We start from the raw sequence: 11,595 nt of genomic DNA on the forward strand, positions 1-11,595 counted from the left end.
CTGAGGGTTGCCACCTAATATCTTTTAATGTATAAAGGTCTTCCATTTAAAAAATACACATTAAAACTTGAGCTAAACTTATAATTTATTCTTTTTTAATGAATGTTCTAGCTTCTAAAAAAAAAAAAAAAAAAAAAAAAAAAAAAAAAAAACAAAATAAAATGCTCAACACTGTACAATACTGCAGAGTATGAATACTCTGCAAAATTTAATTATTTGACTGAATTTTCAAGCTTATCATTGCCAATTTTATGAAATATATATATACAGGGTATTTCACCTAACTAGTCCATTAAAATGTCTTTAAAGTCCGAAATTTAGTCCCAAATTTAAACTAGTTTTATCAGACTTAGAAAATTATATACAGTAAAAAACTGTCTAATGAACCAGTTTATATGAAAAAATCTCTGTAATAAATGATCAAAAATAAACATTACCATTATTTAAAAGGCAACGGATGTCGAGCCCTACCCTGGTTCTATTAACTTTACATCCTGAAACGACTGACATTTTTCTGTATCGCATCAAAATTTTTCTTCAAAAGCTGCAACTTGTTCGTTGAGTTGGACAGCAGCTGTCAAAATGTCCATTACCATCAATTTGTTCAGCTCACTAAAAGTACAAAAAAAAATTAAATAAAAAAAAAATTATGACGTCAGTTTGTTCATACTAAATTTATCATAATTTTCAACCTTGTAAAAGAAATTTAATAAAGAGATAAATAACTTACCATTGATGGAGGACTGCATCCACTCTAACAACTATTACGTATACAGTCTAAAATGGTTTTCCTTTATTTTTCCTGCAAGTTTCATTCCGTTTAAAGCTTTTTGATGTCCACCATAATATATTATCTGCAACTAGTACTACTTGTTAACTTCCTAACAGCATTTGTACCGTTGTATACTAAAAAAAAATTGAAAAAAATATTAAATAATTTTTTTATATCAATTTTTAATTTTTTTTTTTTTTTTCAAATTTTTGTAAAAAAATATATAGCTATTTTTTTATATAAATTCAAAATAAGTCATATTAAACAAACAATAACAATAAAGATCTTAGATAGACTTAAATTAGTTAATTTTTCTTAATAAAAAATAATTTTATAAATTAATATATTTTTGCGGTTTTAAATGATCGAAAAAAAAATATTAAATAAGGTATCTACTTTACTAAAAATATCCAAAGTAAAAAAAATCAACTATATATTTATCTCGGTTTGTAAAATTTTATTGCGTGTATCTTAGTGGAAAACTTGCAATAATTAGTAAAAAAAGATTTTAAAAACTATGCATTTTTTCCAAGAACGCTGATATGCAACCAGTAAATACAGTGTCTGTGTTTTATTTTGTACCGCTTTTAAGTCTTTTTTATTATTGTTTTAGTTCACAAAAAAAAAAAAAAAAAAAAAAAAAAAAAAAAAAAAAAAAAAAAAAAAAAAAAAAAAGAAAATTTATATTTCTTATTAAGATTGTTTAAATTTTAATAATTTTTTTTTTTTTATTATTTATTACCATTATTAAAAGGCAACAGGTGTTGAAGTCAATCCAGTAAATGGCATTTTTCTGTGTCCATTAAAAAAGATTTTCCATTATAAAACTGGAACTTGGACTGGAAACAGCTGTCAAAACGTCCATTAATACCAATTTGTATTGCTTACTAAAAATACAAAAAATAAAATAAGTAAATTTTTTTAAAAGTCCAGTTTCATCACATTTTGTAATAAAAAAAATATGTGTTTTTATTAATATGTTAGGTAGATATTAAAAAACGCAAATAGTAACTTCTTTAATATTGGTCAAATATTCATAGATTTTTACAAAAAGAAAACATACCCAAATAAAATTAAAATTGTCTGATACAAATTTGTAAATAACTACAAAGATTGAAAAAAATATATTAATATATTTTCAATCTCAAACATATTTTATTTTGAATTTGAAGCCTACAATTTTGCAGTTAAATACAAAGATTGCAGCCATAAAAAATAATAAAAATAACTTACCATTTTTATAGAATAATGGTAATGGAGGCCAATCAATCTTAGTACTATCGATTGTATCTTGAAATTGACATTTGTGGACAAGTTTTTCACTATCGTTTCATTCAAAACATTTCTTGACATTCCTCAAACGTATGCACAGTAGTAACTCATTTGCAGATTTTTAACAACTGTTTAACTTTATATTACAACATAAGAAAAAAACAGAAGAAATAAAAATAAAACATTAAAATAAATAGGAAAATTCAAAATTAGATTAATTTTAAATAAAAAAAAAAGTTTAAAGATGATTTTTCAAACATTCGAGAAGCAGTCGCTATCTAAAATAACGGTTAGTTTTGAATAGCAAAATGTTGACAAATTGGTTGAGGATTTTTTTAAAATAGTTAATTTATGTGGTGTATATAGTAGAGAAAATAAATTCGTTAAGCATTTAATCGTGAGTTTAAATTAGTGGAGCCACACAATCCATAACAATACCTATTAAAATGTATGTGTATATATATCTATAAATATTAAATTGTAAATAATAAATATTTCTCATTTCAAACCAAAATTCAAAAAAAAAAAGAATATGATTTGTTAAAACTTACCAATTTTGAAAGTTCACTGTGTTGTGGAAGCCAATTAAAGGTCCTGGTACTACTGCAGCCTAAACTGGTCTTTAATGAGCTTCTTCCCAGTTTTAAATTATGTAAATACTTCTTTGGAGTTACTAATAATTCATACAAGGTGTTATACCAGCTGCCATTTTACATTTCCACCAATAGATAAGCGAAGTGTTGGCGTAACTCGTCCGTTAGAGACAAAAGTTGGCCTGGACATGGTGAATGACAACGGCAATTTTTTTCTCAAATCAGTATGTTTTTCTATTCAAATTCATAGTTTAGGCAATAATACTTAGTAAATAACGGTTATTTTTATTGCTGGTTGTTTTTTGCAGTAATATTCACAGAATATTTACCTCTAGTCACTTGTTCAACAATGTTTACACTATATCTTCTGCTGTTTGAATAAATATGCTGAGCCAATCATTGTCCTTTGACTGTTTCTTATTCCATTAACCATTTCATTAGACAACCCTCAATAATTATGGAGTCCTACAAATAAATATACTATAATATATAAATAATAACATAAGAGTATTATTTTATTATGGGCAATGGAGGGAAGGATAAATAATATTTAATAATTTTTCTTATATTACTCTTCAACATACTATGAAATAGGTAGTTGCTCTGGTCTGTAAGTTTTGATATTTAACTTAGATAATTCATGTTGTTTTTATGTAATAAAATAGATATATAATACACAGTTGGCTTTTGATATCTAACTTTTAAAAGAAAAATATTAAATCATAAAAAATTAAAGAAATATTTAATATCTGGAAATATATTTTTTTAAACCCCTGACTGTATATGCAACCAACAATACACGTTATATTTAAAGCAAATTGGATGTATTTGTATTTAAGTGTGCTTTCAAATACAAATTTACAAGTAATGCAATTATGCAATACTAAATATGTTATTTTTATCACTAAAATATTATCATAGATTTATGATGCATTTTTTCAACATTTACACAAAGCAACTGCTTATTTAAATTGTAATAAAAGTAAGAAATCTTTACCTGTTTGATGGTCCATCATTTGATTTGCAAATATAAATAATTCCCCAGGAGGATCTTATGGAATTTTGTGAAGATATTATGTAGCATTTTGCCTTCTTCCTTGTATCCATAGAAAATTACTCCAATTTTATACCTACTCCTCAGAAATAAAAAAATATTATAAATATTAAAATCGGCATAATAGACATAAACAAATATAAAAATAGATATTAAAGAATTTATATATATTTATAATTACAGCATTCGAGCAAATACATAAAGGTAGTCAATTAAGTAAGAAAATATTATAATAAATCAGTAATTAGCTTGAATAAATGATACTGCCAAGATACTAGAATTGATTTTAATTAACAACTTCACTACGACTGAAATAAATAATGCTTTTACTCAAAATATATTGCTTCACCTATGGTTATACATTCTTTTACTTACCTTAAACGGAATCAATGATTGACTGATCCCAAGTTCTATTAAACTACCACAGACTTCCTACGTAACTTCATTCGTCTTTGAAAGATACGGTTGCTTTCTTCTAAGAAAATTGCATTCTATTATAGCCCAGAATCCTTTGTAAGTATTAGAATGATCCCTATAAAACAATAAAAGATATAGATATGCTGTAATAAATGTGTATTAAACCAACCAAATGACTTTATATTAAACTTATGTACCTCTACAGTTCAAATCTTTTATAAGACAATTACAACATTGCAATGAAGAGTATTATGTTTTATATTTTATAGTGTGTACTACGCGAGTGTTAAATTTTGAGTCAACTTTAAAAAAAAATGAGGAGAAAGTGAACTCTTACATGAGATAAACATTCCAAGGAATGATTTTTTTTCCTTAATTATTACTGTTTAAATATATTTTCAACTAACTGCGTTATTCTCAAGTTTTGCAGATGATGTGCTTCGTGTATTATATAACTATATATCTATCGGTTGTCTGCCTATGTATTAACATTTTTTAACTCTATAAAATTAAATGTTAATTTTTTATATCAACTTTGTTTTGTTTATGTTCCAAAACGACAGGCAAGAATTTTTTAATGAGTGTGAGAGAGACAGAGAAAACGCTAAAAAAGGATGCAACGAGTGCGAGTGAGAAAACTTAGACAGAGACGGAAAATAAGTTCTCAGAAATTCACATAGATGGCGCCAACGCAGTATTAGTTTGGCTTTTGATATATAGAGGGCACCAGACTATGCGTTAGTTCAGAAAGTAATAAACAGATGTCGCTACAATAATTTTAGTACCACTATCACAACATAGGTGGCACTCGAGATATAAAATATAGAAATCTGTTTGCCGGTAAATATTTAAAGTGCGCCATCTATGAACGTAAAATTAAAGCATTAATTTAAAAGTTTGGTTGAAAAAGCTGCTAAATATTCTTATTTTAGAGTTAAATAAAGTAAATATTTGAATAAATTAATTGTTAATATATTCTGCGATTCTTAAAGATTCTTCAACGAGGTAAAATTAATTTAAATAGTGTACAATAATGAACAACTCTAAAGTACGGCATTTGATATGCTTTGAGAAATAGAAATATTCATATAAAAAGTTGGTATTTCGCTAAAAACTCAATAACTTAGTTACTTCCATTTTTTTAGTTTTATATTGACTACTGTTTATGATTACTTCCAAAAAAATTACTACAATCACAGATAACATAGTAAACCCACAGTATAAAGAATAATTCTCATCTATTCTGTGATAAAACACAATGTCATCTCTGCTATAAATCAGGGGAAGTCACAATAAAAGTAGTGATTAATTAAAAAAAACGTCATACTAGGCATGATGGAATGAATAAGAAATATACAGAGTATTTTTTAAAAATTTTTAACAGTTTTTTTTTAATAAATTGTTTGAAAATACAGTCCTATACAGGGTGAGCCTTAAATAAGTGTAAATATTTTTAGGAGTGGTATATGTCGACCCCAGGAACACGTCTATGAGGCTTTTTGCGCAAAAAAAAGTTGTTGAGATTTGTTCATTTTCTTTTAAATTTTCCTGTATATTTTAGAAAAATTTTTAGAACTGCACGGTCACCGCAAATTTTCCCACTGTATAATTTCTTATATACCATAAGATCGAAAAAAAAACGGCGTCAGCGATGGCTATGAAATGAAAATCACTGTCATTTTACATGTGAAATTATAAACGGGGAATGTCATTGATATTCATTTCCAAGCCAACTGGACGCCGTTTTTTTTATCATACGGTATTACCACATGGTTACAGCTTTACTCTATAGTTACGACACTAAAGAGAAACAAGATAAGTTAACGAAATGCTTACCTATTTTTTGTAAGTCCATCGCTTCACAACTGCATCCAATCTTCAAATTCTTGCCAAGAAGGAACATCCAACATAGTTTTAACCTGAAATATTAAATAAACATTAGTTACTTGAAGAGTTTAATAATATACTCATATAAAATCTTAAGAAAAGGTAACAATAAGAGGTTAAAAAATAATATAAAGTAATAATTGTTGTTCTCACCGTAGCGAGTAGTTATTTCAAAAACCAACATAATTTTGCAGCTGCTACTAATATCTTAAAATTTTATCTTCTCTTCCTATCCATGTCCAAATATTAATTTTTTCCATTTTCCAAGATTTTCTTGACTTTATGGTGAAGGAAGATATAATTGGATTCAGATTTCCGATAATTATTCCCTAGAAGTTTGACACGAAAAAGAAAAAAGTATTAGTATTGATATAACGACTATAAAAATACAAATATTATAAACTAGAATTTTGTCTTATAATAATAAATATTATGGTTTACCAAAATAACTCACAAATTTGCCATATATTTATACGTTTTTTTTCCATAAAATTTCTTACTTAGACATCCAATATATTTTATTTGTACACTTCAGTTTCGATGCAGATGGTTTTATCTAAAAAATAAAAAAAACATATTTAAAAACCTAGAAAATTATGAAGCTGTAAGAAGATACTTTCTTACCTGTAGTCATCATCAACAGATTGTTCAACAAACAGTATGGTGTAGCCTCCCTCATATATTTAGGTAATCTCTTTGTGGTTGGGCCCATTGTTGGCTATGCTAGCTCAAGTTATCCCTGCTTATTTCCTAATATCATGGTCTTTTAGGTCCCTTAATTCCTTGTGGGTACCATGCTATAATTTTTCTGACCCATCTGTTGTCCGTCCTTGCCAGGTATCCTGCCTATTGCCACTTGAGGGATTTGACTTTTGAGGGTCTTTTTTCGTATTCACTCTATTCTTTTATGGTCTTTCTTGGTTATTCCCAGTATATTTCGTTCCATTGAGCGTTGTGCGACCTGCAGTTTTCTTATAATGTTCGTTTTAATTGTCTAGGTTTCGCCTGCCTAGGTCATGACTGGTAGTACACATTGGTCGAATGTTTTCTTCTTTAGATAAAGTGGCATTCTGGATTTGAATATTATTGACTTTCTTCCAGAAGTACTTCATGCTAACTTAATTCTTCTGTTGATTTCTGGTGGTAGAGATCCCGAGCTCTGTATTAGTTGTCCCAAATATATTTAATCTTCTACTATTTCTAGTGTTGTGCTATTTATTAGAATGTCTTTTCTGTCTACTAGTGCGTTGTACATTACTTTAGTTTTTGCTTGTAGAAGATACATTAATTTTGAGACCTACTTTACTGCTGGCTGTATTCAGTTCGTTAATTTGGGCTTGTAGTTCTTCAGGACTATTGGCAATTAGACATAGTCATCAACGAATCTTAGATTCTTCTCTTAGATTAGATTGTTAAGATATTCACCATCAATTTTTAATCCTTTATTGGTCCAGTCCAGTTGACGGAAGATTTCTTCTAGTCTTGCCGTAAACAGCTTTGGGGATATCGCGTCTCCCTTTCTTACCTGCAGTATATATCACTATATATTTTTTACACTCTATATTTTTTTCATATTCAAAATCTCTCTGATATCTTCACCCAGCACTCAACACTACCCTCCCAAAAATTCCACATATAGCGCCCTGAAAAAAAGGATATGCAACAACCAATCCACAATACCTACAGTGCAGCTCATACAGAGAACGTTAGTCGCTGAAGAGCTTGGAGCTGAAAAAATTGAAACACTGAACATGAGCCAATGTGAACCTGTTCAGAAGACATTCAGATGACCTTAAAGATATCTACTCAAAATGACCCTGCTGTGGTTCCTTGGAGACTCATACAAAGACTGATAGTACAAGAGCATCTTGAACTACTTCTGTAAAAAAATAGGAGCAACAAAAGAGTATCATATACATACATAGAAATTGTGTAGACTTCAATTTGACTTCGATATGACTCTCTAACCTGTTGCATACAGCTTCAAACAAAGTAGATGTTCAATCTACTATACAATAATTTTCTAAAGGCGTTGAATCAAGTAGGCTGCAGTAGTTCCTGGGAAGCCTCGTACTTATGAATCATTATATTCCCATTCTTGCTTCAAACGTAGTAGAACTTCAACCCATGTGAACCTATGAAACACAAGAACCCCACAAAAATATTCTGCAGGCATCGACTCAAACTGGCTGCTGTAATAGTGTCTAAGGCTGATACCAATACCTGTAAAATATAGTAACAAAAAAAAGACTGCCAGATACATAGAGATTGTGTAGACATCAATTTGGCTCCGACATGACGCTGACCTGTTGTATACAGCTTCAAACAAAGTATATCTTCTACCAGCGCGAACGTATAAGACACAAGAACCCTACAAAAATTATCTGAAGATGTCGACTCAAACTGGAAGCTCATAGAGGCTATCAGTCTTTGTAGAGCGCCAAGACCTACTCTTGTAAGAAAATAAACCAAACTTAGATATGACCCTGTTAAGTTTTGGACCTCAAAAATTTAAACCTGAACTAATGATGACCTCAAAAAGTCCTAAAAATTTCTACTGGGCTACTAAAAAACTCGATTCCTTTTTTCTAGGCCCTAGAATCATACCCGAACTTGAATTGAAAATACAAAAATAAATTTAAAACATTTAGATTATTTGTATTGAAAATTTAGTTATGGAAATGCTTAGATATTGACATGCGTTTACTCTAAAGTAGTAATAAGTAAAAGAACGTGAGTTAAAAAATTAGGAAGTTATAGAGAGTTACCTACACCTCCACGTTTAATTTAAGAAAATAAAAAAAAATCTTTTAGACATTCTCTAGATTTCAATTTGACTAAGATAATATGAAGAATGATATTAATTAATTATAGTTAATAAAAGTTTTTTTTTTGAAATAGTATAAATCACAAAGAATCTAATCCCAAATAACGTTAAAAAGAAAACACTAAAACAATAAAAGACTTGGAATCCTCATTATCTTAGCACCCTCGATTCAACATTACAGAGACTAGAATAGGATGATTATTTGAATTTAGTTTAAAATTACAGAAAATACTAAAACTAATAGTGGCCTAGAAAGTCATAAAAATCTCTACTACACAACTTAAAAAAATTGATTCATTTTTTCTGGGGCCTAGAATTTTTCTGAACTTGAATTGGAAATATAAAAATAAATTTAGACAATTTAGACTATTTGTATTAAACATTTAGTTATCGAACTGCTAGATATTGACATGCGTTTACTCAAAAATAGTAATAATAAAATAAAAGTGAGTTAAAAAAATTAAGAAGTTAAAGAAAATCACCTACACCTACATGTTAAATTTAAAAAAATAAAAATAACTGTTAGAGATTTTCAAGATTTTAATTTGACTTAGAGAATATGAACAGAGCTAAATATAAGAACATCAAATTAAGAAAAACCGATAGACATAACAACCCAATAAAAAAACCGATAGACGTGACAACCCAATGGACTTCGGCTGCTTTCGAGAGGAAAGCATGTTCTTTGCTTCTGTGAGGAGCCTCCACAGAGGACGTTAGCCCCTGCGGATCTCAACCCAACGTGCTTCTGTGAGGACGCTCATACAGGGGTCTTTAGCCCCGGTAGAGGTCGACTCGACACTCTGCTTCGCTTCTGTGAGGGGCCCCACAGGTGACTTTAGCTCCTGCAGGACCGCGCTCACGCCATCTCCAGGGAAATAAACGAACAACCAAATAAACCAGGAAAAATAACCACGAAAATATTTTTAAAAAAACTTACGTTTTTTGCAGAGCACTCCCCACGATGTGCATCCCTTGTACAAAAATATACGCTCACTAACCTGAAACAACAGAAAAAATACGTTAGTTGAAAATAATAAAAAAAGAAATAAATCTTATAACATACCTGATTTTATCTCGTTCCATGCTCTCCATCCTACTGTCCTTTTCCAGAAAATCTTCGTTCCAGGCCTGCACCAATCGTCGTGCCTCCTCAGAAACAGCCTTAAGGACAAGAGTACCTTAAGGCAACAGTTAGTGAAGAAGGTACTACGACTGAGACCTTGCACATCGGACATCTCAAGGCCACAAAAATTATAGATTTACTACTATAGGTAACAAGAAAAATTTAGGGTGTCTTTAACGAGATAAATCTGTATTAATTAAAAATTAGATTTAATCCTATGACAATGTCCTACAGAAAACTATTACAGAGACTGGAATAGAGTGGTTATTGTTTGAAATTTAGTTTAAAATTACAGAAAATAAAAATTATGTCCTCTAGAATTTTTTAAAATGAACCTAATCCCAAATAATGCTAAAAAGAGAACACTAAAACAATGGAAGACTTGGAATCTCCATTGGCTTAGCACTCTCGATTCAACATTACAGAGACTAGAATAGAGTGATTAAATTTAGTTTGAAATTACAGAAAATAAAAATGATTTTAGAAATAATCTAATCTCAAATAACACTAAACAGAAAACACCAAAGTAAGAAGGCTGTGAACCTCAATTACCTTAGCATTCCCCATTCAACACTACCGAGACTAGATAAAAATATAAAAAATAATAATGTTTGTTATAAAAATACTTGAAATAAAGAAAATGGTTAATTGAAGATCCGATTTCCTGGCACACATTTCATTAAACTTTGAGCAAAAAAAATGTGTTTTAATAATAAATTAAGCATAACTGAGTAAAAGTCAAATTGGTTTTAAATTATTTTGAGAAATAGACACCTCGAAAAAAATTAAAGATATTATTTCTTGTGATTTTTACAAACGACAAGAAATACAAAGGATTATATATGATTCGAATCAAAGAAAGTATGAACGCAAATAAAAAGTGTGACCTTAAAATGCTGTGAAAAGCCTTAGAACAGCTCCAGAACCACGAACCGACGCGACCGTTATAATTATGCTTTAGAAATGGTTCTTCTACATTTCCTCTTCATCTGCATACTGAAACAACGATAAAAAAAGATCAGTAAAGATGCCCGCGTCCAAAAAGTCCAAATAAATTCAACTCACCTCCATTCCACATTCTTTCACTGGCGATTCCTGCCACACGGCGTAAAAAGCAGCGTCGTCACACCGCGGGGGCAGAAGGACGCCCCTGGTTCCTCAGGAACTACGGACGGTCCCTGGGGAATCCCATTTAACGCGTCATCAGGATCGACAGAACCTGGAATTACTTTTTAGCAGCAGGACATCTAAAACCACAGACCGACTAAATTCACAAATAGCACGCGCTGCGTACACGATCATAGTTCTGAAAAGATAGAAATATTTTTGAATTAGATTTATGAAAAAGAAATGGACAGATGTGTGTTCGGACTTACCTCACTAACACTGACACTAGGCTGAATATGCTGGACTACGGCCCATCCCACCATTCCGATTAGACGTCGAGAAGGATGTCCCTCCCCCTCAGTGCTGGCTGTCCATCCAGGGTAAATTTTATATTTTGAAAGAGCTCTATCGCTTTGACATGAGATTATTAGGAAAAATTAGTTTAGATAAGATAGAGAGTTGTGCAAAATAGTTTAGATACAGCGATCGAGCAGAGAAACATTTAATGGGGCAGAGCACAATTTAAAAAAGAAATGGTCC

At 30.0% G+C, this 11,595-nt stretch overlaps 2 long non-coding RNA genes across 3 annotated transcripts; both read right to left on the reverse strand.

Annotated features, from left to right (window-relative positions):
- Positions 1-2,619: 2,619 nt before the first annotated feature.
- On the reverse strand, positions 2,620-4,670 carry LOC115878871. 2 transcript variants are annotated; one of them, XR_004049623.1, is made up of 5 exons: positions 4,446-4,670; positions 4,067-4,223; positions 3,635-3,767; positions 2,967-3,102; positions 2,620-2,871 (listed from the first exon to the last, which is right to left on the reverse strand). It is a non-coding gene; the product is annotated as an uncharacterized LOC115878871 (long non-coding RNA). The 2 variants fall into 2 exon arrangements; XR_004049622.1 differs by having other exon boundaries at positions 3,635-3,773.
- A 5,840-nt stretch (positions 4,671-10,510) lies between these two features.
- LOC115878884 lies at positions 10,511-11,379 on the reverse strand. Its single transcript, XR_004049638.1, has 3 exons — positions 11,325-11,379; positions 11,014-11,254; positions 10,511-10,944 (listed from the first exon to the last, which is right to left on the reverse strand). It is a non-coding gene; the product is annotated as an uncharacterized LOC115878884 (long non-coding RNA).
- Between the last annotated feature and the right edge of the window lie 216 nt (positions 11,380-11,595).

The sequence above is a fragment of the Sitophilus oryzae genome, unplaced genomic scaffold, assembly GCF_002938485.1.
Source record: "Sitophilus oryzae breed Bouriz unplaced genomic scaffold, Soryzae_2.0 scaffold_1536_pilon_pilon, whole genome shotgun sequence".
Lineage (NCBI taxonomy): Eukaryota > Metazoa > Arthropoda > Insecta > Coleoptera > Curculionidae > Sitophilus > Sitophilus oryzae.